This window comes from Podarcis erhardii (assembly GCF_964252035.2).
Source record: "Podarcis erhardii genome assembly, chromosome: 11".
Classification (NCBI taxonomy): domain Eukaryota; kingdom Metazoa; phylum Chordata; class Lepidosauria; order Squamata; family Lacertidae; genus Podarcis; species Podarcis erhardii.
Genome location: NC_138501.1, coordinates 40,689,201 through 40,716,087, shown reverse-complemented (window position 1 = coordinate 40,716,087; position 26,887 = coordinate 40,689,201). Strand labels below are relative to the sequence as shown.

The window sequence follows — 26,887 nt, the reverse complement described above, 5'->3', positions numbered from 1 at the left end:
GCTGCACATTTAACTGGGAGCACGTAATTTCAAGGGCACTCTTTTTTTCAGGAAAGTGGATCTGTAAAAAAAGATGTCTTTTATTCCCACTTACTGTGACTTAATAAAAAAAACCCCACCCCAAGCCATATTGCTATTTTTCTTAGTTTCGAACACAGAAAGAGTCCTGCTTCGTCAGATCAAATTGAGCCTTCTCTTCTCATGATGGTCAAGCATATGCCTCTTGGAAACCCAAGAGCAATAGCATTGAGGATTGCCAGCTTTCTTACTTGCCTTGCTACTCTGCCTGATTTCCCCCCTGAGAAGCTCAGGAGTACCTAGGTAGTCCTACCACTTATGCTCACAGTACTCTTGGGAGGTAGCTCAGATGGAGAAATAGCAAATGGCCCAAGATCACTGGATAAACTCTATGGCTGAGCAATGGGTTGTACCCACATCTCTCTATTCTGAGCCCACAATTCCAGCCCAGGGAAAGGAACTTGTTTCAGTCCTCAACTAGAGCCAGGGCTTTTTCGGCTGTGGCTCTGATCTGGTGGAATGCTCTGCCACAAGAGATTAGGCCCCTGCAGGACTTGACATCTTTCCGCAGGGCCTACAAGACAGAGCTGTTCTGCCAAGCCTTTGGCCAGGGCACAGCCTGACTCCCTCCTTTGGCAATCTACCCAATGGTTGCCATCACTTTGATTTGAAGTAATTTTTTAATGGAATGATTTTGAAATGTTCTCTTGTTTTATTGTTGTTAGCTGCCCTGAGCCCGGCTTTGGCTGGGGAGGGCGGGATATAAATAAAAATTTATTATTATTATTATTATTAGTCCAAGGGCCAATTCCTTTCTGGCCAACCTTTGGAGGTCCATGTACCAGTGGCAGAGCAGGTGGAGCCAGAAGCAAAAGCAGACAGGGCAACAAACATAGGTTTTACCATTGTACAATGTGTACAACAGACACCTCTCTCTATCCTCCATCCAAACAGGGGCGCCGACTTATAAAAAATATTGGGGGGGCGGGGGCCCATACCGACTTATAAAAAATATTGGGGGGGCCCAAGACCTCCAAACCGCTGCTGCTGGGGGAACGAAAGGGGCGAGCCCCGGGCTGCCCTGACCTTAAGTGAACCTGTGAGGGCCCGCCCTTTGCGGCAGCCGATTGGCTGCTGCCGTGGGCGGTGAATATTAATGAGCTAGGGGGAATCCCCGCTTCTCGCGGGGCTGACGCCAGCCCCGTGAGATTGTTGATGGGTCGAGAGCCCGCAACCCCACCCCCTCTCTAGATCGGGAGTGGCTTTGTTTTAACTCATTACTGAATGTATTTTAAAAGGTAACTATCGTCAAACAAGGAAAATAAAAAATACCAACATAATTTTGTGATTTTACAAAGCATAATATAACTAATAATTTTCTTAAATTATTGGGGGGGCAGAGCCCCCCCAAACGATTTTTTGAGGGGGCTCGGGCCCCCTCAGGCCCCATGGAGTCGGCGCCTATACATCCAAACAAGAGGCATTATCAGAGTTTAAGAACACAAGCCAGCCAGGCAAAAACATTGTGTATGTGTGAAAAGCGGAGCCAGTGAGGGCATGGCCTAGGAAGAGTTCAAAGGGCCACACAGAAATGCCCAGAGGCCATATTTGACCTCCATGCCCAAAGTTTCACACCCTGGATCTAACACAACACTGGATATAGTATTTTGTGACAATGTTAATCTTATGCAGAGAAGACCCATTGATCTCAGAGGTTCAGCCCTGTGACTAAGGCTAAATATCAGTTTGAAGGTAAAGATAAAGGACCCCTGGACAGTTAAGTCCAGTCAAAGGCGACTATGGGGTTGTGGTGCTCATCTCGCTTCCAGGCTGAGGGAGCCGGCGTTTGTCCACAGACAGTTTTCTGGGTCATGTGGCCAGCGTGACTAAACTGCTACTGGTGCACAGAGGACCATGACAAGTGCCAGAGCGCACAGAAACGCTGTTTACCTTCCCACCACAGCGGTGCCTATTTATCTACTTGCGCTGGTGTGCTTTCAAACTTATAGGTTGGCAGGAGCTGGGACAGAGCAACAGGAGCTCACCCAGTTATGGGGATTGATCGGCAAGCCCAAGAGGCTCGGTGGTTTAGGCCACAGTGCCACCCACAGTTTAACTGCAGCCTGGCACATATATACTTGCAGGTCAGACACAGGTAGCCCCCTGACAGTTCCTGAAGCTTCCCTGTTTTTCCATCCCATCAGAGTTCTTTCCCTCCTTATTTGTGCTGGCCTTGAAAATCCTCCTCCCCTCTTCTCTTTCTCTCCCATATGTGGAAGCTGACTACATGTGTGCCTTGGTGCTCAAGCAAATCTCCATCTGATGTAGGTAGGACTTGTGGATGTTGGGGGAGTGTGGCATCCCCACAAAGCACAGGGAGCGTTGTGTGAAATCTCATCCCCTAGCAGCACACCAGCTATTAAAGAGGCTGCCCAATGATGATGATGTTGGTAAATTTAGTAGCCACCCCTCAGCAAGTCCCAAGGCTGGCTACAACAATGTAAGATTCAGAATTAAGAGGGGCTTACAGTCACAGGAATAGGGTGCACCCTCAAAGCATGCATCTCAGGTGTCAAAGGCCAGGGCAAATAGGTGTGTTTGCAGAATACGCTGAAAGCTGTATCATGAAGAAGCCAGACAGAATAATACAGCAGCTGGGAATATAACTTTTACCTCTGTGATTTCTACCACCCATTCTGCTGTGCCCTATTCCATGGCCACCCTGAAGCTTTTTTTCACTTGGACAATCCATTCCACATCATCAAGAGATAACAACTTTTATTTCTTTTATTATTATTTGGGGAGGGTGTGGGTGTGTCATGCCCTGCTGATGATCTTTGCACAGGGCTTTGCTGACGCTCACAGACCTTGAAATCCATCTGGTTTTGCTTGATCAGCCAAGTCCTAAACGGAGAAGATACTTTTTAAGTCCTCCACGCCACAAATATGCTGGTGACCACTCAGAGAGGTGAAGACCAAAGGCTGTCCTTTGAAATGGAGTGGCTGAAAACCAGCCATGCAGCAGTCCTGTGATGGGTTCTCTGTGCCTTTTGAAAACAATGGGATTTAAGGATTTTAACTCGCTTGGCTAGAATCGAGAGAGGTTTATCAGAGGTGATTGCAACTCTGGACAAAACTATATCACGGGGTATTTAATGGCAATATTAAAATTAAGGAATGTGAAGATAGGATTTGAACTACGAATGATTGTCAGAGAAGTTGAGGGAGGTCCAATAAGCTAAAATATGTGATGTGTAAATTGATATGATTGGAGTTTTCTCATGGAAAATTTTTTAATAAAAAAATTATAAAAAAACAACAACTATATCACGGGGCAATGGAGAAGAACTGATGTGAAGAAAGACACCGTTGGGGCTTGGATTGTGTCCCCCTCTCCCTGAAAAAAGTTTTACAGAGCTCAACACCAATTCGAGAGCTGCCACATAACTCTCAAAAGGCACCAGAGAGACTCTAGGGGTGAGGCTAAGGAGGCTGCTGTTGCTTTCTCGCCACTGTATTCCAGTGTCACCACAGCAGATACAAAAGGGGTGTGGCATTGAGGGAGTCAGGTGATGGCAGAGACCAATGGTGATTTGTGTAGTCTTGTAAAGCTGCAAACTCTGGCCCACCTCTTCAGTTTGAGCAACTTGTTCTTCAGACTTTGGCTGGGCTATCCACTTAGATGTGGCATTTAGCCATCGTGAATCTGGGCAGTGTTTTTAGATTGACCTTGAAGCTCTGCTAATATTATAAATTGTAAAGCTTAGGTGTCATGGCAGAAAGGTGGTTTACAAAAGCAACCGACCAAGCAACCAACAAATAATAGCAGTTGTTTCCAGATGACCTGTTTTTCGATCATTCATACTGATCTGCAGGGCCGGATTTAGGTTTGATGAGGCCCTAAGCTTCTGAAGGTAATGGGGCCTTTTATATGTCCAGCTGTCCTTTGTCAACAACAAATTGTCACTGTTTTTTGTGTTGAATATATGCTATATGGTAATTTATGGACCTAATAAATATCTAAAGCCATTTACACATAACAAAATAGGAGCCTACACAACACAAAACACTGTTGCTGCATGTAAGTTTTATTTTATTTGGTTTTTTTTCTTATATTTGGAGATGTACATCCAGGTTTTTTTTCCTTTAAATTTTTTAGGGGCCCCCAAGAGAGTGGGGTGCTAAGCTATAGCTTGTTTAGCTTATATGTAAATCTGGCACTGCTGATCTGTCTGCAGAAAGATAAGACAATTCTGTCTATTTTTTAAGTGTCCATACCAATTTGTTTCCAGGGCAGGTAGGTGACACTGCATGAAGCATTATCACCCACTTCATACGGGAAGTGGCAGCCCTTAAAGATACCATACAATGCCTTTGGACTTGATTTGTGACCCACTTAAGAGATGGAGGAGAAATTCAATTCATTTTGCATTTAAAGGTAAGCCCTACTTAATGAGTACTTTACAAACAACATGTGAACTGAAACAGAGCCAGCATTTGAATTTGGCACTCCTCCAAATCTTGCAATGTAGCTCTTCAACTGCGTGCAAAAACACTGCATCTATAAAAGCATATATTAATGAAGATTACAAACATCATTATATATGGGGAAATTGCTTTGCAAGAATGTGCGTATTAGATAAAATTGCATACCAAAAATGAGTCTTATTAGGAGAAATTTGCACTAAAAGTCTGGTGAATTTTGAGAAAGACTTTAAAAATTAAATAAAATTGCAAACTGATATGGAAATAAGATTATAAAAATGGGAAACTGAGAGAAACCAAAAACTAACAAATTTTCCCTTCCTTGGAAACTCTTTAAGACCATCAGGTCTAACAATATGGAACAGAGAAGCAAGCAAGCTGGGATAGCTCAGTTGGCAGAACATGAGGCTCTCACAGTCAAGGTCATGGGTTTGAGCCCCACATTGGGCAAAAGATTTCTGCATTGCAGGGGGTCAGACTAGATGACCCTTTTGGTTTCCCCAACTCTACAATTCTATGATACTCCAGGAATGTTGGTTTAATTTGTACACTGCCATATTTCTACACTTACTCAGCCGGTAGTTAGAAGGCTTTACCTGGAGGACTGTGGTTTTCTCTGTTGAGTTCCACATGGCTTATATCTAATCTGTTTTTCTACTTTTTTATGTTTGCATTTTAAATAGCTGACTCCTTATATAGAGCCATTTGTCATTGGTGACATTGGCTTACCCACTAGTGTGTCAGGGTTATGACAATGATCTTCACCGAGATGTTAATCAGCACAGTGGCAGTGTAAAGAAAACAGAGGATAAGTCGTTGAGGCATTGGCACAGACATAAACAGCCAAGCTGTCTGGTAAAAACCTCATGTACTATGTTTGCTGAAAGAAAAGAGGTCAAGCTCACTGGAACTCACTGGAACTCAATTCTGGCACTTCTTGGGAGAACAAGGGAGGTGTTCAGTTCATGGTGAGTTTGAGCTTAATTTCTCAGGTGAATTGTACTTGAGGAAAGGTATCTGTGAGCATCCTGGCTCAGGCTAGGGTATGCATTTCCACGGCCATCAACTTCAAGGTCAGCAGCAGGAATCTGGTTCAGTTCCAATTAATCTAACTGATTATTTCATTTAGTTGCAGCTCTAATCTCAAGGAATGTAAATTCAGAACCTGTTAAGCATTTTTGCTTAGGCTGCACAATTTATTTCACTTCAGAATACCGTAGAAGACCCCTCTAGACTGGTGTTTTATTGCAGGTATATTCTGCAACATGTCCTTAACACGATAATATTGCATTGGTGATGGATTTATTCTACTTTGTTAGTTTTCTGTGATGCTTCCTTTATGCTGCCACATGTTTGCTGTCCAGAGGGACTATAGCACAACAAAAGCCGGAGAAATAAAAGCCTGAACACTGGTGGTATAGAAAATTATGGGATTTCAGCATGAAGCTATGGGATAGGCACTGAAGCAGCATGACCAAAAACTTTAGCAGGTGCACAAAGTATTGAAAGTGGGCTTGTGTGTGACTGCCCCAATAGCATTAAGGGTGCAAATCATCATGAATGTGCAATAAAAGGGATGTCTACAGGTGCTACAGGTGCTATAGGGACGCGGGTGGCACTGTGGGTTAAACCACAGAGCCTAGAACTTGCCAATCAGAAGGTCGGCAGTTCGAATCCCTGCAACGGGGTGAGCTCCCGTTCCTCGGTCCCAGCTCCTGCCCACCTAGCAGTTCGAAAGCACATCGAAGTGCAACTAGATAAATAGGTACTGCTCTGGCGGGAAGGTAAACGGCGTTTCCGTGTGCTGCTCTGTTTCGCTAGAAGCGGCTTAGTCATGCTGGCCACATGACCCGGAAGCTGTACACCGACTGCTTTGGCCAATAAAGTGAGATGAGTGCCGCAACCCCAGAGTCGGCCACGACTGGACCTAATGGTCAGGGGTCCCTTTACCTTTATAGGTGCTAAAGATGGCAGGGAGCTATCCGAACACTGAAACTCTGTGTTTCGGTGAGAGCCAGTGTGGTGTAGTGGTTAAGAGCGGTAGTCTTGTAATCTGGGGAACCGGGTTCGCGTCTCCGCTCCTCCACATGCAGCTGCTGGGTGACCTTGGGCCAGTCACACTTCTTTGAATTCTCTCAGCCCCACTCACCTCACAGAGTGTTTGTTGTGGGGGAGGAAGGGAAAGGAGAATGTTAGCTGCTTTGAGACTCCTTAAAGGGAGTGAAAGGCGGGATATCAAATCCAAACTCCTCTCTGCCCTATAGCCCTCTTGGGAACTTGAATTTTAACACCCCCCCCCCCCACGGCTCTCCTAGAAAAATATCCTTTGCAGCAAATTTAGATCCCTGGAACAATGAGAGGAAAGCAGGACGCTGTCAGGTACTCTCCACTAAGTACCAAGGGAGGGATTTGAAAGCTGAATCATATGGAAATACTCAGGTTCACTATCGTCTGGAATCCCCCCTCACCTCTGTTTATGTTGCATCTGCTGTGTAATTGGCTGACAGGCTGACTACTTAATTGTCTACTTTGTTATTGTTGGAATTAGCGTTGTGCCAAAATCTGTCATCCAGTTTCTCGGTAGGTTTCATCCTCAGTCTAAGACTCTTCCATTTTTCTGCCTCCTTCTTTGATGAATTTCTTTATAATTTCAAAACAAAACAAATTCCTTCCAGTAGCACCTTAAAGACCAACTAAGTCAGTTCTTGGTATGAGCTTTCGTGTGCATGCACACTTCTTCAGATACACTGAAACAGAAGTCACCAGACCCTTCTATATAGTGAGAAGGTGGGGAGGGGTATTACTCAGAAGGGTGGTGGGAATGGGTGATTGGCAGATAGCTGTGATGAGCCTGTTGACGACTCTTAACGACTGCAATAGGTCTTACAGGAAAAAGCAAGGGGTGAAAATGGAGAAACCTGGTCTGAACAAAGACCTTGGATTCTTATCTCATTATACATGACAAAGCCATTTTTCACCTTTTCACCCCTTGCTTTTTCCTGTAAGACCTATTGCAGTCGTTAAGAGTCGTCAACAGGCTCATCACAGCTATCTGCCAATCACCCATTCCCACCACCCTTCTGAGTAATACCCCTCCCCACCTTCTCACTATATAGAAGGGTCTGGTGACTTCTGTTTCAGTGTATCTGAAGAAGTGTGCATGCACACGAAAGCTCATACCAAGAACTGACTTAGTTGGTCTTTAAGGTGCTACTGGAAGGAATTTTTTTATTTTGTTTTGACTATGGCAGACCAACACGGCTACCTATCTGTATTTATAATTTCAGTGTGTGTGGGATTTCCTTTCATTTCATTTCTGATCTTAATCATAGCAAGGTGGCCATTCTTTCCCTGGAAATGTTTCTCCAGCTCTCTGTCCTGGTTCTGGTTCTGGTTCTGGTTCTGGGTCTGGGTCTGGGTCTGGGTCTCTCTCTCTCTCTCTCTCTCTCTCTCTCTCTCTCTCTCTGACATTATAGGGGCAGAACTGAACCCCCACCGCACATCTTAACGAACCAGAGCTACAGCATTCTTTTGTCATTTCTTGCCCTGCTTAAGAACCTTCTTTATTATCCCTTTAAAAAACAAAAAAACCAGTCCCTGAAAATTGCAAGAAGCATGTCCCTTTTTAAAAGGAGGAAATGGACATGAGCTTCTCGTGAACTGGCCCTCGCAATGATCTCATTAATTTGCCTCCCCTCCTCCAAAGAAGCAGGAGGTCACGCGAGCAACAGCCGCCTTTAAAGGCTAATAACTTTGCTCCTTCTGGAACGTGAAATATGGGAAGTGCAGAATTGTTACTGGAAAGAGCAGTGAGACCTATTCCCATCGGTCACTGCTTCAGTGTGTGACATGCGAAATGTGTGGTTTTTTTTTTATTTAAAAAAGTCCCTAGTATAATAGATGTATGTATGGCTATTTCTCAGGCTTTTATAAAAAAAAACTCTCAAGAATTTAGGGGTTTTCTTCTTCTTTAAAAAAATCTATTTCCAGGAAAACTTAGAAGAATCTGGCCAGAACATTATATGAACATTTGCTGTTGTTTCTCTGCTTCAGCGCAGCTTGGGAAGGGAAGGAGTAGTGGGTTGAAGGAGATCTTAACCTCTGACTCTGCTTTCTCCATGGAATTCCCCCCTCCTGGCTTTTACTCTGTTGACCTTCCCTAACAGTTCCAAAGCTTGCCTTTATTATGTATCTGAAATCTGGATTGTGGGGGGGGGTGGCTACTGAAAGATGGGTATTTGCAAGGAGAAAGTGGCAGGTTTCTGAGCATGTGTTTCCTTTAAAAGTGTGTATCCCAAGAGATGGGATGCAGGTGGTGCTATGGGTTAAACCACAGAGCCTAGGGCTTGCCGATCAGAAGGTTGGTGGTTCAAATCCCCGTGACGGGGTGAGCTCCCGTTGCTTGGTCCCTGCTCTTGCCAACCTAGCAGTTTGAAAGCAAGTACAAGTAAATAAATAGGTACTACTCTAGCGGGAAGGTAAACGGTGTTTCCGTGTGCTGCTCTGGTTTGCCAGAAGCGGCTTAGTCATGCTGGCCACATGACCCGGAAGCTGTACGCCGGCTCCCTCAGCCAATAAAGCGAGATGAGTGCTGCAACCCCAGAATCGTCCGTGACTGGACCTAATGGTCAGGGGTCCCTTTACCTTTACTATCCCAAGAGATAAAAAACTATACAATTTTTAGAAGACACCTGAAGGCAGTCCTGTATTGGGAGGTTTTTAATGTTTGGTCTATTGTGTTTTTATATTTTGGTGGAAGCATATAAATAATAAAATTATCATCAGCATCAGCATCATTTTTCTACAGGGCTTGATCTCGACAGTTTAATGTTCTGGGTGTTGAGTTTTGCACATTCATGGATGCTACACAGTGGAGACAACTACGCTTTGTATCCAGTGCTAGTCTAACTCAGAGTAGACCCATTTAAATTAACGCATCTAAATTAGTCATGTTGGTTAATCTTAATGTGTTTATTTCTTTAAAAAAGTAAAATGTATCTTAATGGGTCTACCCTGAGTAGGACTAGCCCTGATTGATTGATTGATTGATTGATTGATTGATTGATTGATTTCAACAGTTATAAATTGCCATTATGATTTTGCCTAAGCTGGCACACAATTAAAGTGCATAAGGCCAGTTTGCCTTTTTCTCTTCACATATATGTGATGGTTTTTCTTACCAAGTGTAATTATTTTGTTTGTCTCCTTTGCATTTTATTTTAAATAAAAAAAGATTTTGAAGACGTGCTTATAACTATTCCAGAAGAAGTACCGGTAGCTTTTTATGACATGAAAGCATTAGGATGTCTCCAAGGTACTGCAAATAAAATAATTTATGGTAAATGAAATTACTGCTGCTGGGAAAAAGACTTGCCTAATGTCAGTGTGTAGTGGGTGAAACCAAAGCAAGCCGGCTGATGAGGATGTGCTTATGGGTCAAACACACAGAAATGTGTGTGAAGAATGCCAGGCCAAGGACTGGGGAATATTTGCTGAAACAAGAGTGCTCTGTGTTGAGACATCGGTCTCTTTATTGGAGGTTGGTAAAAGGTCTTGGAATGTGTCTTTTCAGTTCACCACTGGGCTGTCCCATTTTTTAATGGCACATTGCTCAAAGTTGCTATGAATGCGTAAAGCGTGCAAGTCACCAAAAGAATATTACAGGGGTAATGTGCATCACTCCTAGACGTACTACCTGTTCCTTATCAGTGAACCTTATTTATTTGCGAGATGCACTCTAAAGGAAGGAGGAAGAAACTTGGGTGATCTTTCAGCTAAATTATACTCAGAGCAGACACACTGAAATCAATGGATCTACTTGATGACTTGCATTGGCTACTACCCCTTAAATTTAATACGCTATAGGGACGGCAGATTCTAATAACTCACTGACAATGTTCTGAAGCATGCAATATAATCTTCTGACACATGCATAGTTGTCTTGCTGCAGCCTTCCTTTACTGCTGCTTTGGACTACAGCTCCCATCAGCCCTATCTGCATAGAACTTAATTTAAGTCCCTACTAGCACCAAAGCATGGGACGAGGGTGGCGCTGTGGGTTAAACCACAGAGCCTAGGACTTGCCGATCAGAAGGTTGGCGGTTCAAATCCCTGTCTTGGGGTGAGCTCCCCCTGCTCGGTCCCTGCTCCTGCCAACCTAGCAGTTCGAAAGCACATCAAAGTGCAAGTAGATAAATAGGTACCGCTCCGGTGGGAAGGTAAACGTCATTTCCGTGCACTGCTCTGGTTCGCCAGAAGCAGCTTAGTCATGCCAGCCACATGACCCGGAAGCTGAATGCCGGCTCCCTCGGCCAATAAAGCGAGATGAGCGCCACAACCCCAGAGTCGGTCATGACTGGACCTAATGGTCAGGGGTCCCTTTACCTAGCACCAAAGCAACATGTGCAGAATAACCAAAAGGGAGATTAGAATGCAGAAAGATAATAGTCTTGTTCAGGCATGCATAAAGAAAGGGGCGACTGAGAATATGTGGGCTAGCCCCACCTCTAGGTGCCAGCATGTATGCTGACCATGGGCGCTTTCCCCTGAGGAACACCACAGTTCAGTACACTGAACACCACAGTTCAGCAGTACATGGAGCACACTAGAAGGGAGGTTATGGAATGGAGTGCCCATCCAAATGCCAGAGGGTTGGTCTTTGAAGGCCCTGAAGTTCTCTATAAATTGGTGGAGCCTGCAAGTGGTAGCTGGGAGAAAGAGGCTTAAAGGTTTTATTTATTTATTTATTTTACTTCATAAGATTTATATGCTGCTTTAACAAGAAATTAAAATGATCAATAAACACCGTTATAAACAAGTTTATCCTGCAAACTCTAACCTCACTGTTCTTGCAAACGTGTTTTACTACTGAACTGTCATCTCTCCCCAATAAGCAACAGATAACATTGATTTTCATCATGACATTCTTGCTCACTTTCCCGAGGCATCTGGCTTTTCATAGTGGAAAGCTGGTTGGTGAGTAAGACGCAACTTTCCTCTCTTCTGGGAAGCCATTTCTCAACATTCATATTTCCAAGAGTTGTCCCTATCGGTGCAAAAGGCCATCTTGAGATTGGCCTTTAAAGAGGATGATTGGGAGTGCATCCAGTACCCAAATTTGCACACAGTGTATGGGGGAGCCTGTTATTCTGTGTAATATAAGTATTTGCAGAATTCTACTTAAGTAATTATCCATGCAAGAGGGAAGATGTTTATGCATGCTGAAGCAAAGTTTGCTAGCAGAAGCTGAGATTTCACCACTCCCAAGGGGACTTCACAGGAATGGAGATTTTCTTCTAACCTCTGGCCCGCTCGCCCTAACATACGACTTTAATTTTCAAGGGAAATTGGCACTGTGGCATCTTGGTACTGGTAAGCAATCCATCATCCTCAGTAAATGTGGGTGTGACAGTTGAAAATGCTAGCCTTCTTAAAGCCATGGTACAAGACATCTCGGATCCAGCCCACAGGAACCACAAGCCTTGGAGAAAGTTTCACACAGGAACCTGCAGTGGGAAGATAGCTCCTGGGTCACTGCTCTCTCTAAATATCTTGAAACAGAGCTCTTTGGAATGATAGTCTAGACTAAAGGACAGCATTGGCAGAAGATCAAACATGTGGCTTCGCTTCATGTCCCTGTTTAATGAAGTGAGTTCACAAAGGGCTTTCTCTCGCTCCCCTATTCTCCATCTTGCAATCTCATGACATTCTGTTTACGAGCTGCTATTTTCTTGTACCCATTCTCAATCAATAATTGCCTGTTTGATCTTTCACACTATTTGAGCAATGGTCTAAAAAATATATATATGTTAGCGTGAGTTCTGAAGATGCTAATTGCCATGTCCCAGTTGCTTCTCCTAAGTCTTTAAAAGTGAAATGTGGGCTGTAGATTAAACTGGCTTAATGGTATATGAATGTGAATGTGCACAGACACACACTGCAAAATGCTAGGACTCTGCTTTCCCCACATTCGATATTCAGATGTCATTCACCTTTCCAGGTGTTGGACCATCATCTGGAGGTAGCAATGGCCTGGATGAAGAGACTGAGACTGGATGAAGAGATATTGAGAAGATGGAGGTGCTGAGGGTAAATGGAGCCGTGTCCAGGAACTGAGGGGGGCGGTTCCCCCCCCCTAAAGGAGCAAATAGAAAACTTGGGGGTATTCATGGATCCAGTGTTGTTACTTGAGGCCCCTTCACAGCTGATTAGCCAGCTGTGATGCTTCCTGTTCACAGTAATCAGTACTCTAGTACCGTATTGGCCTGAATATAAGCCTCACTTTCCCCACAAATTCCTACTGTGAAAAGTTAAAGTATGGCTTATATCTGCCACCTTACAGCCAGGAGTGCAGGGCAAACAGCGCCAGGAGAGTGGCAAAGTGGCCCCTGCCCCATGCGCAGTCCCCCAGAGCTGTGAGGAATGGAGTGGCTTATATTCAGGTATTTTTTCTTTTTTTTTCTCCCCCCCCCTCCAATTTTAAGGGTGCTCCTTATATCCGGGTGCAGCTTATATTCGGGCCAATACGGTAACTGCCCTGTTAGACTACTACATTACCGTACTGCAGCTAGTGCAGAATGTAGCCACCAGACTGTTGTCTGATGCCTCACTGTAGAAACATGCAACGTAAATTCTTCAGAAGCAGCACTGGCTGTGTATTTGCTACTAGGCGTAACCCAAGGTACATTAGTGTAAGCCCTGAACAACTATCTATCAATTATTTATAAAGTAGTTATAAATGTAGACAGTGAATCTGAGTAACCTCTGACCAGAAATTATATATATACAGTATGTCTTAACAATTTTGTCAATCACATCGCACTACACTTTCCATAAAATAATCACGCTTCGTCTCCAAATAAGTGAGATTTGTTACCATGACATTCCTTCTGGCAACCTATTCAAGGCTTCCATTCCCCTAAAAGGTAAAGGAATTCTAAATTTCCAGTCTAAATTTACTCATTTCCTGTTTATGTGCATTTGCCCTCATGCCAACAATTGTCCTTTAATATAAGGAGGTTTTTTCCCCACTCCACTTGATGTTCCTACCATAGCTCTATTTACAGAGACTGTGAGTGTCCACCTTCGGCTTACATTTTGCCAGACTAAACAATATTAAGTCTCCTCTTTTTATTCCGTCTGGACACTTTAAATGGTTTTCTGTGAGCCAGTTCCAGTTTGCCATCACCTTCCTGAAAATGGTTGACCACAGTTGTACACCCTGTCCCAATGTGGTCTTCCTGGTGTCATTTACAAAACTTCCAGTGTTTACACTCCCTCTGCTTGGGCTGTTGTTCTTAAATCTTCACATATCATATGTCAAAATGTGCCATATTTGGTCTATATGAGGGGTAGCTAACCTCATGCCCTTCAGATATTGAAATATCTTCAGCTCCAGCCAACATAGCAAATAGTCAGGAATGAGGGAGATGTAGTTTAGTTCCATGTTGGCTATTCCTGGTCTATATATTCTAGAACTGAGGTAAATAAATGGCTGAAATTAGAATTCCAGCATATGGTGGGGTGTGGGCAAAAAGTCAGGACTCCAAACAGGAGGCCATTTTGGGATGAATTCTCCACATGCTATTTGTGTGTGTGTGTGTTACCATTTAAAAATGGCAATGGCAATGGCTTTGTCTTTGCTGCTACTGCAGGCAGCATTCCCTTCTCAGAGGCCCAATCACCATTTTCTTTCCTCACAAACCCTAGTAGACACAGCACAATTCCAGGCTATTAGGATTATCCCCACTGGTGGCTACCATTGAAGACTAACACGTTGGTATTGTGTTAAAGAGCTTTGATAAGCAAGTATGTACTTAATTAGAAAGTGAGGAGGAATTAAAGAACCTTTTAATGAGGATGAAAGAGGAGAGCGCAAAATATGGTTTGAAGCTCAACTTCAAAAAAACGAAGATCATGGCCACTGGGCCCATCACCTCCTGGCAAATAGAAAGGGAAGAAATGGAGGCAGTGAGTGACTTTACTTTCTTGGGGTCCATGATCACTGCAGATGGTAGTAGCAGTCACGAAATTAATAGACGCCTGCTTCTTGGGAGAAAAGCAATGACAAATCTAGACAGCATCCTAAAAAGCAGAGACATCACCTTGCCAACAAAGGTCCATATAGTTAGAGCTATGGTTTTCCCAGTAGTGATGTATGGAAGTGAGAGCTGGACCATAAAGAAGGCTGATCGCCAAAGAATAGATGCTTTTGAATTCTGGTGCTGGAGGAGACTCTTGAGAGTCCCATGGACTGCAAGAAGATCAAACCTATCCATTCTGAAGGAAATCAGCCCTGAGTGCTCACTGGAAGGACAGATCCTGAAGCTGAGGCTCCAATACTTTGGCCACCTCATGAGAAGAGAAGACTCCCTGGAAAAGACCCTGACGTTGGGAAAGATGGAGGGCACAAGGAGAAGGGGACGACCGAGGACGAGATGGTTGGACAGTGTTCTCGAAGCTACCAGCATGAGTTTGACCAAGCTGTGGGAGGCAGTGGAAGACAGGAGTGCCGGGCGTGCTCTGGTCCATGGGGTCACGAAGAGTCGGACACGACTAAAAGACTAAACAACAACTTCATTAGATGTATGAATCTCATGTGCAAGCCTTTAAGCAGCCCACATTTGTTATGAAGATTTTCTGCAACCTTCTCTACGTACAACAAATTCATTTTCAAGTTCCAATCATTTTGCAGCTTCTGTGGGAGTTACATTCTGGGGATTGTGCATAAACCTGACATCACATGTAGTCAGAACAAATCCGGATTCACCCTGCATGAGCATCCCTACATTTCTGAAGACCTTGCCCCCAATCATAGGAGCCAACTCCTAGTTGCTGAGGTCTTTTTACCCCCCCCCCTTTAGCCAGTGGATTGGCATTGTCATTCAAATGGTGTGTGCGCGCCATGTCTTGTGACTGATTATGCAGAGCATAATCTATTTTATTCAAGTTGCCCCCCCTGCCCCCAATGCAAGGCTGACAGCTTTTAAGCTCTCCACCTTGCTTACCAGGCTTTGGGAGGGTCTTGAGAAATCTTGGAGAGCTCCACAAGGTCTTGCAAGAGCTTCCCAGAGCCCTAGAGACTCTCAAAACCCAATAAGCAATATGGAGAGCTTGAAAGCTCTCACCACAAAGAGCTTTGAAGCTCTCCGCCTTGTGTGTGTTTAATGTGTGTGGTTGTAGCTGCACGTAATGTTGCGATCGTCAAGTTAATTGCATGCGAGTTGCAAGTCGACTGTCTTTACAAGGTGAGCATCCCCTGCTTGATTTGGAATGAGCCTCACTCAACTTCTCAAACTGATAGGATCTCAGTTGACTCCTTTAAGCTCAGCCTCATTCCTAGCTAAGCCTTTCCACACCCTCCCACAACACTGCCTTTTACCTATCTGCTGCCAGCAACACCTCCCAGCAGGGCATGTGTAGGATTTGCAAGATTACAAATGATTCACAGAGATCCGATTAGAAGGAACAACCTTTGCTTGGCACTGTGCAGCTACCAACTGTATACAAAACTGAAACTGGTCAGATGTCCTTCGTTTCCTTCCCTTGCTAGTCTGACCCAGAACTGATTCCCTCCATACAACCATTTCTAAATCACTTTAGTTTCTGCTCACATTACAGAGCATCTCTTGGGCTCCAAGAGATGATATATATCTCCATGGAAGATATAGTTTCATGGCTCCTAATATCTATATGTGCAAGGGCTGCCAAAAACAATATCAAATGATTTCTAGTGTGTCTGCTAGGGATATCAGGAGTAGTGGAAGCTACCTTTTCCAAGGTTCCTGGAGCTCAGGATGGTTGAAATAGTTTCTAGTGCCTGAGAGAAGCTTCAACAGGAATCCTCTTCCTCATCATCTTCACTACTATTTGGGTACAGAACAGTAGATGTGGGGAAAGCTTGCAGTGAGGTGGGCCCATTGCTACCTGGGACCTAAACGATCCCCCAAAGCCTTAAGGTTCCCCAAAAGCCATAAGGAAAGCCATAAGGAGCAAACCCTTGAATTTGCCTTTCCAAAATCCACCCCCTCCCCCTGCCTGATATATAATAGATGATTCATCATCTCCAACTGAAGTCAGGCATATTGCTGAAGTAAATTTATTATTCATCAATTACCAAAAAGAAAGAAGCAACTATTTACATGCCTTCTTTTGATATATCATGTGCAATTTAGTCTTCCACTGCCAACAGCCTGTGTATGATAAATGGGTCCTCTTCCTTAGTATTAACAAGTCTCAATTATGTTTACACGATACAATTTGTCATGAGGCCATAAATGGTAATGCTGGACTTAAGACTGATATTATTTGAGAAGCACACCAGGCAGTTTCCCCACCACCACGTAATTCCACTTCAGTACAGCTCCTTCTGACCAGTCCACTCACACTTTCTCCACACACGTAACCATTCCTACATTAATTCCTCTATCCTGACTTTGAACTCAAAATGTCCCTTGCAACACCTCAGCTGCATACAGAAGGCGTTTCCCCTCTCTGCCATTTTCTTTTTCTTTTATCACATTGTGGAGAATTCAGGACAGAGGCCTAAGAAAGGGAACAAACACGTGGCTAGGCCTGCAGCCCTCCATTTGTTGCTGGGTTGGCCAACGGTCAGGGATGTTGGGAGTTGTCCAGTGGTACCTGCAGGGCCACAGGTTGGCCAGTAGAGTGGACTTACATTGCTGCAGGCCAGTGAAGTCATTCCATATCTAGGTGACAGGTCTCACATTGCTTTGTCGGTGTATTTTTATTATATTTTAGTATTTTTATTTTATTAGACTTATTTACCACCCTTCATCATAAGAGATGGGCACAATGATCTCTAGGACATCTCTTTCATTAAGTCCATGTAGAGATGGGCACAATGATCTCTAGGACATCTCTTTCATTAAGTCCTGCTGCAAATCCTGATGCTATCTGACTCTGAATCTGTCAGAGCCAGGGGAAGAGGCTGTAGGTTTCATTCAGCGGCATTAGCTAGCATGGAGATAGTCTTAGTGGATCTGTACATATGTATAGCAGATAGCGTTTAGCTTTCTCTCTTGTCTGGAGACAATTTAAACTTTGTTACTTTGAACCGTGTGGGAGAAGAGTTTTACCCTTAACCAGGGACTCTGGAAGAAGCTGTCTTCTGGGAGCAGGAAACCTCTGAAAACTCTGCTGGGGCTCTGCTTACTCTGGTGATACATCACACCGGCTTCCACAAGTCACCAACATCCCCGTCCAAATATCTGAGTTTAGGCCCCATCCACACTGCCCCTTTTAGTTTTGCAACAGCCCTCTGCCATAACTAGGTTAAGTTAATAACAGATACACAAAGAAGCTCTTGTCAATAAATTGTGAGGAGTGGGGTGCATGGGGCCTATGAGCTTGTGCCGGTCCAAAGTGCATGATTACAGTGGGTTAAGACCTTAATTCGTTCCAGAGGTCCATTCTTAACCTGAAACTGTTCTTAACCTGAGGTACCACTTTAGCTAATGGGGCCTCCCGCTGCCGCCACACAATTTCTGTTCTCATCCTGAAGCACAGTTCTTAACCCAAGGTACTATTTCTGGGTTAGTGGAGTCTGTAACCTGAAGTGTATATAACCCGAGGTACCACTGTATACTGCTCCAGCCTCCTCCTCTTTCATTACACTAGAACTCATATGGAAATCCAACAAAGTTGAACATTGGAAGATTCAAGATAGACAAAAGAAAGTACTTTTAATGCTGTGCATTAACTGTGGAGCTTGCTCTCACAGTTGGCCAGCAACTTGGATGGTTTTAAAAGAGGATGAGACAAATTGATGGAGGGCAAGGCTATAAATGGCTACTAGCCATGAATGGCTATGTTCTGTATCTACTGTTGGAGACAGGATGCTATTGCCCTTATGTCCCACTCACAGGCTTCCCACAGGCATCTGGTTGGCCAGTGTGAGAACAGGATTTTGGACCAGACGGGCTACTGGCCTCATCTAGCAGAATTCTCTTAAGTTCTTACCAACGGGTTGTCTGGGAAAACACTGAATAGCTGGCCTGCTCCCACGTTAAACCTCTCTTGGCAACTCAGTAACTTACCCAAGCACTTTTGCTGGTTAGGCTGTATTTAGTTGAGGTTCTCCATGACAGGAAATGACAGTGCCCTTGTTTTTAAGATTATACTGTTTTGTACTTAAGATTATACCCTGCCATTTTGAGTTATAATTTAATTTGCATTAGGGTTCATGCCCTCCTTTTTAGGTTATGTTTAACCGTAAACTTCTAAGACAAGGTTGGCGCAGCATCTCTGAGTGATCAGCAAGGATTCTGACTCTTGTCTTTTCTTTTAAAAAACAAAACAATCAGAAGGCTCCCTTTTTTTCTAAATTAGGCTACTGAGATTAACACAGCTGCTGGTGGTAGTGAGAATTAGGGAGTGTGTTTTTGTGTAAGTGAAAACAAATTCCTGGGCTCACCATACACTCAAAGTCACCCTGTTAGTTAATTCTCCACAATCAATTTCAACATCTTGCAATTTTCACAATGAAAATAGAGAAGCTTTCTGTACAAAGAAAAGGAGACAAAAATTAAAACGAACATAGAAATGCTCCATAAGGTTGAATATTGTCCTGCTAATTGTCATTCCAGAGCATTATAAAAGTGAACATTTTTTCCACAAACTTATTCAAGTTTCCAACACTGGCCCTTTTTTAATATGTTAATTGGATCATTATTACTGTGGTCCAAAGCCTGCCAAATCTGGAGTGCTGTTCTTTTTCCAGCTTCTGGCAATGAAGATCATTGCAGCTGTTAGCAAATGTGCTATTGTTTCTAGATCTACACCTTAATATTCTTTGTTTCAGGTAGCATTAAACTTATTGTATCTTTGGTTCTGAAGGCCCCTCTCCTGATCTATGGACATATCTGTGAGGCATAATGCAGTGTTAGCTTTCACACAGTACCTTCAGTGCTGGCTCCAGGGCAAAGGGTCTCCATTGGGCTTACAAGCCCCCTCCTCAGGGACTTCCTGGGTGATCCAGCAGTTATGACAGTGGACAGACTGGGAGGAACGCCAGCAGGACTTGCAAAGGTAGATTTGCGGCTGGTATCTTCTGTCCCCCACAATGCAGTGCTGTGTATACGACTGTATCAAATACCCACAAGATTAAAGGGTAGGCAACGTACTGATTTTCTAAGTCAGGATGAAAGGAGAACAAAAAGGAAGGAACCGTGGCAAGTTCTATTTATTAAAAAAGGCAAGCAGATCAACAGAAACCATCTTCTGAAGACTATGACAGCTAGAAGGGTATAGTCTGAAGACACTGGGTGTCAACCCCTTGCTGAAGCTAAGTAGGTCTGGGTCTGGTTAGGGATAAAATCGCAAACAACAGCCATACCACAGAGGTGTATCAGACAACATTTCAGAGTTGTCTGCATTCCACCTGGATATTGGTTATGGTTCAGGCTACGACCATGTCATTCTATGACCGGGATTTCAGCCTTTGGTTCCCTGCACAGGCTATCCATATAAAAATAATAAGCTGACCTCATAATATCATACATCTGAGGAAACAGGCTTTAGTCTATGAAAGGTATATGCCACTATACATTTAAAGCAGCTTCAAAGCTGTTTAAACAGCCATGGTGTCTCCCTGGGAAGTAGTTTCTTAAGGGTAATGAGAGCTACTAGGAAGACCCTATTTCCCTTAATAGAGCTACAATTCTCAGAACAGTTTAAATGTCAGTCCTTCTTCCCAGGGACCTCTGGAAACTGTAGCTTTGTGGGGCAGGAATACTAGGAACTTGTAACAACTTTGGCACCCTTAACAAACAAAGCCATGACTTCATTAAATGTATACTACAGGCGGTGCCCTAGTTGCAAACTGACTAATATGCCTCTGAAAATTCCTTCTTAAGCGGAACCTTGGATTTCAGTAAGGATTAATCAACTTTCTTTTTGCTTGAGCAGAGCAAAGCTAATAGCTAGAGAACCAGTTTTCCACTTGTGTACAGCTTGAATGTTGACTCCATATAGTCCCAAACATCATTTTAGACTCTTTGTAATAATCAAATATTATTATTATTATTATTGCCCCTCATACTTTTCTTGGCAGCCATCTTCTTTCTATTTTTAAACACATCCCCCTTTAAAACATTTTGATATCTGTTGCGTTCAATCAGGGCACACAGTATGGTTCAATACCTTTTGACCTTGTTGTTTTCTCAGCTTTACCTTTTTCCTTATGGCTTTGAAGCTGAGAGTTCCTCTAGGGTCCTCTCTCTGTGTGTTTTTTAAGTACACAGAAAATGAGTTTATACGTTGTACATTTTGTCTCTTCTTTCATCTTTTCCTCTTTATCGGTCACTTCCCTTTTAAAACTGGCCTTTGACAAACCAGATTTCCATTGACATTGCACAGTGGTATGTGTGTACCTTCAAGACAGTGCCTTTCAAGAGAACTTGTAAAACAACAACAACACACACACCACACACACACACCTATTAAGCAACATATAATCATTTATTTCTTTCTGAAGAATCCAAAGTGCCATGAAGAATTTCTTCCCTTCTTTTCATATTTCTTCAGGAGAGCTAGTGCCCTTATTCTTCCAACATTTGGCAGGTGAGAGAAGAATGCTGAAACTGATAATTACATTCCACATGGCTTTGTGAAACGATTTCATAAAATTTTCTTATTTATTTATTTTTTAAAAAATATTTCTATGACTGCTAAATCATAAAAATATATATCAAAGTGGTTTACAAGATTTAGAAAGATTAAAAACCACACAATAGGAAAGCGTTCAAAAGTTTAAAACAATTCAAAAGCTGAAAAGTTAAACACAAATATTAATAAACCACTGTTGGAAGAACGAGCTCTTAATTGCCTGCATAGGCCTGGCAGAATAGAAAAGTTTCCAGCATTTAAAAGTTGGCACAGAAGGCAGTACGATTAGTAGTAGAACAACAGTAGAACAGATCAGCAGTAGAACAGACGGTTTGCATGCAAAGAGTTCAAAGGTCAGCCCTTGGCATCTATGGACAGGGCTGGCCCAAGGCATTTTGCTGCCTGAAGCAAACACAAAAATGGTGAAATCCCTGTGGGAATTGTAGTTTGTTAGGAGTGCTGTGTTAATAATAATAATAATAATAATAATAATAATAATAATAATAATAATTTATTTATATCCCGCCCTCCCCAGCCGAAGCTGGGCTCAGAGCGGCTAACAACAGTAAAATGATACAACTTTCTAAAATCAGTTCATTATAAAATCAGTTCAAATCAATTAATGGCATCTATTGGGCTAGAGTTCTGTGAGGATTGCCAAAGGAGGGGGTCAGGCTGTGCCCTGGCCAAAGGCCTGGTGGAACAGCTCCGTCTTGCAGGCCTTGCGGAAAGATGTCAAGTCCCGCAGGGCCCTAGTCTCTTGTGACAGAGCATTCCACCGAAAAAGCCCTGGCTCTGTTTGAGGCCAGCCTAACCTCTCTGTGGCCCGGGATCTCCAAGATGTTTTTGCTTGAAGACCATAAGGTCCTCCGTGGAACATACCAGGAGAGGCAGTCCCATAGGTACGAGGGTCCTAGGCCATATAGGGCTTTAAAGGAACCAGCACCTTAAACCTGATCCTGTACTCCACTGGGAGCCAGTGCAGCTGGTATAGCACTGGGTGAATGTGATCCCGCAGCGAGGATCCAGTAAGGAGTCTCACCGCGGCATTCTGCACCCGCTGGAGTTTCCAGGGCAGTCTCAAGGGCAGCCCCACGTAGAGCCATTTACAATATTCCAGTCTGGAGGTGACTGTCGCATGGATCACAGTGGCTAGGTCAGGACAAGAGAGATAAGGAGCCAACTGCTTAGCTTGGCAGAAGTGTTAGTGCATGGATAGGCAATATCAGACTCAGGAACCAAATGCAGCCCTCAAGGGACTCAGACCACCCTGTCTCCAGTCCTGCTTTGTACCCTCCTTGAGTGCCTTTGACTGAAATATGTCTTTGGGTGGCCTGAGACCTCAGGGAACTGTTACCATTCTTGGTAGATAGTATCAGGTTGGAAGGATTGATGATCTGACTGAGTAAAAAGCAGCTATTCTTGCATTGTAACATTCCCCTCTATCTATTCCCCCACCCGATCAAGGAAACAATTTGACACAATATGGTTTCCTTTCCTGACTTTCATAAATACTTTTCTTGAGAGTTCATGACCTCCCACTACCCACAGTGGGTTTTGGAGGGCCATATCAAACAGCTGTTTTACTTATTCTTTATCTGATCTCAGTGCTTATCACTTCTTTCCAATCATATACTGTCACAACACATGAGAGATCTGTACCTGTTTGTTCTGTTATTGTCAGCATTATTATTATTATTATTATTATTATTATTATTATTATTATTATTATTATTGCTGAAGTGAAATTAATATTTATTGTGTTATTTGCTGTAGTGAATGATGGGTGAAATTTATTTGTGTTCTTCGTGTTTAATTGGTGTAAAACTAGTCTGTTTAAAAAAAACACAAGAAGAAATTTAGCACAAAATGGACAACTCTCCATAGCTCCTTCTTCTAAAGTGAACAATTAAGCACATCATTCACCAACATGCACATTCTTGGATCAAGAATATCCATTAGGGAAAGATCTTGTGCTGACTTTGCTAATAGAAATGAATTCAGGAGAAATATGTAAGGTTGGTGCATTGCCAACGCAAAGAAAAACCTTCTTAAAACACTGCTAGATTACCCCCCCTCCCAAAATGCTTTGAGAAATCTCAAGTTTCATTTCCTCACAGCCTTGTCCTGCTGAAGAGAAATCATGTGATCTGGGTGCCAGAGCAAAACTCTGCAAACAATTCCAAAGAATACAAGCTTTTCCCAAAATAGGACGTGCCAAAATGAAAAGCTTCCCCCCAAAATAATTCCTAAGGTATGTTACCTGTATGATACGACTCCAAATTTAGCAGGATTCAGCGGCGGTTTTAAGGTCTGCAACCTTCCCATTCTCCTGAAGAATGTCACCAATCTTATTGATCTTCCTTTAGTTTATCTGCAAAAATCTAGGGAAAGTTTGACCGAGCAGAAAAAAGCTCCAAGTTCATCACATTTTTTTCTTTAAATGAAATTCAGCAGCTTTTCTGCACATCCTCCTTCCTCCAACAGTCCCCAGAGCTTCAACTCTAGTTGAAGAGAGAGTTGCGTGGAGAAAGAGTAGAAGAGAGAGCTGGAGAGCAAGAAAAAACAGGCTTTTTAGAGGGTCTCCTCACTTGCACAATTTTTGCTTATGGTCATAGAACATAACCTCTGTGTAATGGGGGGGGAGGACTCCTGTATATGAAGGGTATTGACAACCAAGCATGTGGTGAGCATATGGGGTGGATGGCTGCCACAGGAACTGGCGTTCCGATTCATTTACTCATGGCAGGGTGCGGCCAAAGTTATGGATGGCTTAAAGGGGAAGGATGAGAAGATGGCATGGGTTGCGAGTGCAACTGTGTCAAGTCACTCAGACTGATCTTATTCACACTTAGAATATAGGGACCAGCCTTGTATTGACCCAGGCCATTCGTCCATTTAGCTCAGCATTGTCTAAACTGACCAGCAGGTTTCACTCAGAGATTTCTCCCAGCTGCACTTGAAGATGCTGAGGATTGAACCTTTTGTATGCTCTACCGCTGAGCCATGACCCTTTCCTTAAGGCTGGCAGCTTCTGCCAATGAGGCCTCTATTTCAAATCTGCAAGTCTCTGACATGTGCCTTGGGTTGTGCATTCTGGAAAATGCACTGTTTTTCCTAACAGTGAAAATAATGTCAGAAAATAGCCATCTAACTCCTGAAACACCATTTGGAGGATGTTTGGGGTGGCAGGAAAGCTGATGTAGGGTACCTGAGATTTGTGAACCGCACAACGAGCCCGGTTTGTCCAAACAAAGTTTTATTGGGCAAGTAGTCTTACAGCTCTTGCTGCCGTCCAAGACATTTTGCTTCCTGAGGCAAAGGATGCTTCCCGCTTGCAAATGCACTAACCACTCTGGCAGCTGAACTATATTCCAACACTTGAGAAAGGAAAGGCCAGCTTGTTCCACCAAATCTGAAATCTAGGTGACACAGGACAGGTCATGTGGCATGGACAGTTCAACAGAGGTGAATGGGCTGGGAAGCTTAAGAACAACTGGGGCGAAGGGTTTCTCCTCTGTTGCCTCCTTCATCCCCCCACCAAGCACCTGCCACCTCAGCTGGCTGCCTCACTCTTCCTAATGCAGCAGTAGGAACATGTGGTCCTTCAGATGCTGTTGGACTCCAGTTCCCATCAACCCCAGCCGTCATAGCCTGTGGTCAGGGATGGTGGAAGTTTTAGTCTAGCAACCTACAGAGCACCACAGGTTCCCCATCTCTGTCCTGTTTTGCACTAAATCATGCAGCAGGCAGTGGTGGAAGCCAACCAAAAGCCCCCTTCAAGTTCATCCTGAATAAGCAACAGGCTCTTCTTGTGGTGATAGGAAAGGGACTTGATTTCCTGGTTCCAGTCAACCAGTCTGGAAAAAAAGCAAAAACACCCAGCTGCTGCTTTTCTAAATAACTTATAATTAGACTGCAAACTGTAGTCATTTGTTAGGTCCGGATTCAACAGATATGATTCATAGGGTTGTAGGGTTGTTCACAAAAGCAAAACAAACAAGGCAGGATGAAACCAGCATGACTGACAAAATACGTGGAGACTAGCCAATCCGCATTTAGCTTGTGCACATTCACACTTAGCGTCTCCAGCTTAGTCAGCTGGAAGCCAAAAACTCCTTCATGGTACAGCAAGCAGCTCCAGTCCCACAAGCAGGGTGCATCATGGCTTGAAACTTGATGTGATGTGCCACAAGAGGAAGAGGGGACTCCCATCCTTCCAGGAGCAAGATTGCTGCCAGCCTAAGCTGAGCCCATTGAAGGCTCTTTGAGAAACTCCAGAAGCACATGGAGAGAAAGACTAGAGAGAGAGAAAGACTAGATCATATACATGCTGCATTAATTGGTTTAAAATGGGTACTTTGTGGTGCTAACAACAGTTTCCTAATGTGCCCCTAAGCCCAAAAAGGTTGGGAACCCCAGATGCAGTTTCCAGCTTTTGGTTTTCTTCCTTTTTCCTCAGCCCAGAAGAGAGGGAGTTTCCTAACAGAGTTAGGCATCCTCAGAGCCCCACACCTACCTCTTGACTTCAGAGGAAACATGGCGAGTCCCTAATCCCTGAGCAAGAGGCCTGAGCATTCTGCTCAGTGTGGTGTAGTGGTTAAGAGCGGTGGACTTGTAATCTGGTGAACCGGGTTCGCATCTCTGCTCCTCCACATGCAGCTGCTGGGTGACCTTGGGCTAGTCACACTTCTCTGAAGTCTCTCAGCCCCACTCACCTCACAGAGTGTTTGTTTTGGGGGAGGAAGAAGGGAAAGGAGAATGTTAGCCGCTTTGAGACTCCTTAGGGTAGTGATAAAGCGGGATATCAAATCCAAACACTTCTTCATCAACACATACCTTGTTTACTGGCACTTTCCCCCACTCCCTGAAAACCTCCCGCCCCAGGACTCCTCCAATTAGTTCCTCCTGCCTTTCTGGCTTGCCACCCGATAATTAGATGCGGGCAACTCACAGTTCAGAGTGGCTTTTGCTTGGCTAGTTCCTTTCCTGTTTTGCTCTTCATTGTGGGAGGAGCTTCCAAGTTCCAGCCTTTCTAACAGAACTTCAACTCACCTGTTGGCTGTCCCAGCTCTTCATGTTACTGCAGGGGAGACCAGAATGCTACCTGCTGCTGTAACTCATCACTTCCAGCCTGACCATGTTTAGTTCTGGCCAGACTGGTCACAAGATGATGTGATGGCAGGCACCAGCTGGTACCACCTGGCAGTTTAATAATTATCTTACAATTCTTTTACATTATTATTAGCTGTTGGTGGAGTTGGTGGGTGTGCAAAACAGAAAAATATAAATATTTTAAATGAATGAACAAATGCATGCATGCATTCTTGTATTTGATGTGTTAAAACCAAAAGATGTATTTTAAACGAATAAATGCATTCTTCTCTGGCATCTGCTTGAGGTTCACCTTACTTTTTCACTTTTTTTGGTGTTGACCCTCTCCCTTTTTTTACTGTCTCTGAATGGGAGCTACTAGTACATGCTGCATGAAACTGATATGCTAAAGCACTGAAGCTGTACTCTGTAAGAGACCTTCAAATATTGTGGGTGGAGGGAAGTTCCCTTTAGCTTCACAGTTTGTTCCAAAATAGGATTTGTTATATGTAATTTGTAATAGTCCTGAAACAAGTTTGCTATTTCACTGGGAGTCAGCCCTAATTTATAGCATATGCTTCAATGTTGTTTGCACTCATGCCCTGCTAACAGGCTTCCCATAGGCACCTGTCTTTTTGGCTGCTGCAAGTCTAGGTGGGGCTGT

General features: G+C 43.6%; 1 long non-coding RNA gene across 1 annotated transcript; it reads right to left on the bottom strand.

Annotated features, from left to right (window-relative positions):
* LOC309352889 lies at positions 1-23,713 on the bottom strand. Its single transcript, XR_014161449.1, has 3 exons — positions 23,393-23,713; positions 19,424-19,653; positions 1-61 (listed from the first exon to the last, which is right to left on the bottom strand). It is a non-coding gene; the product is annotated as an uncharacterized lncRNA (long non-coding RNA).
* Positions 23,714-26,887: the final 3,174 nt, after the last annotated feature.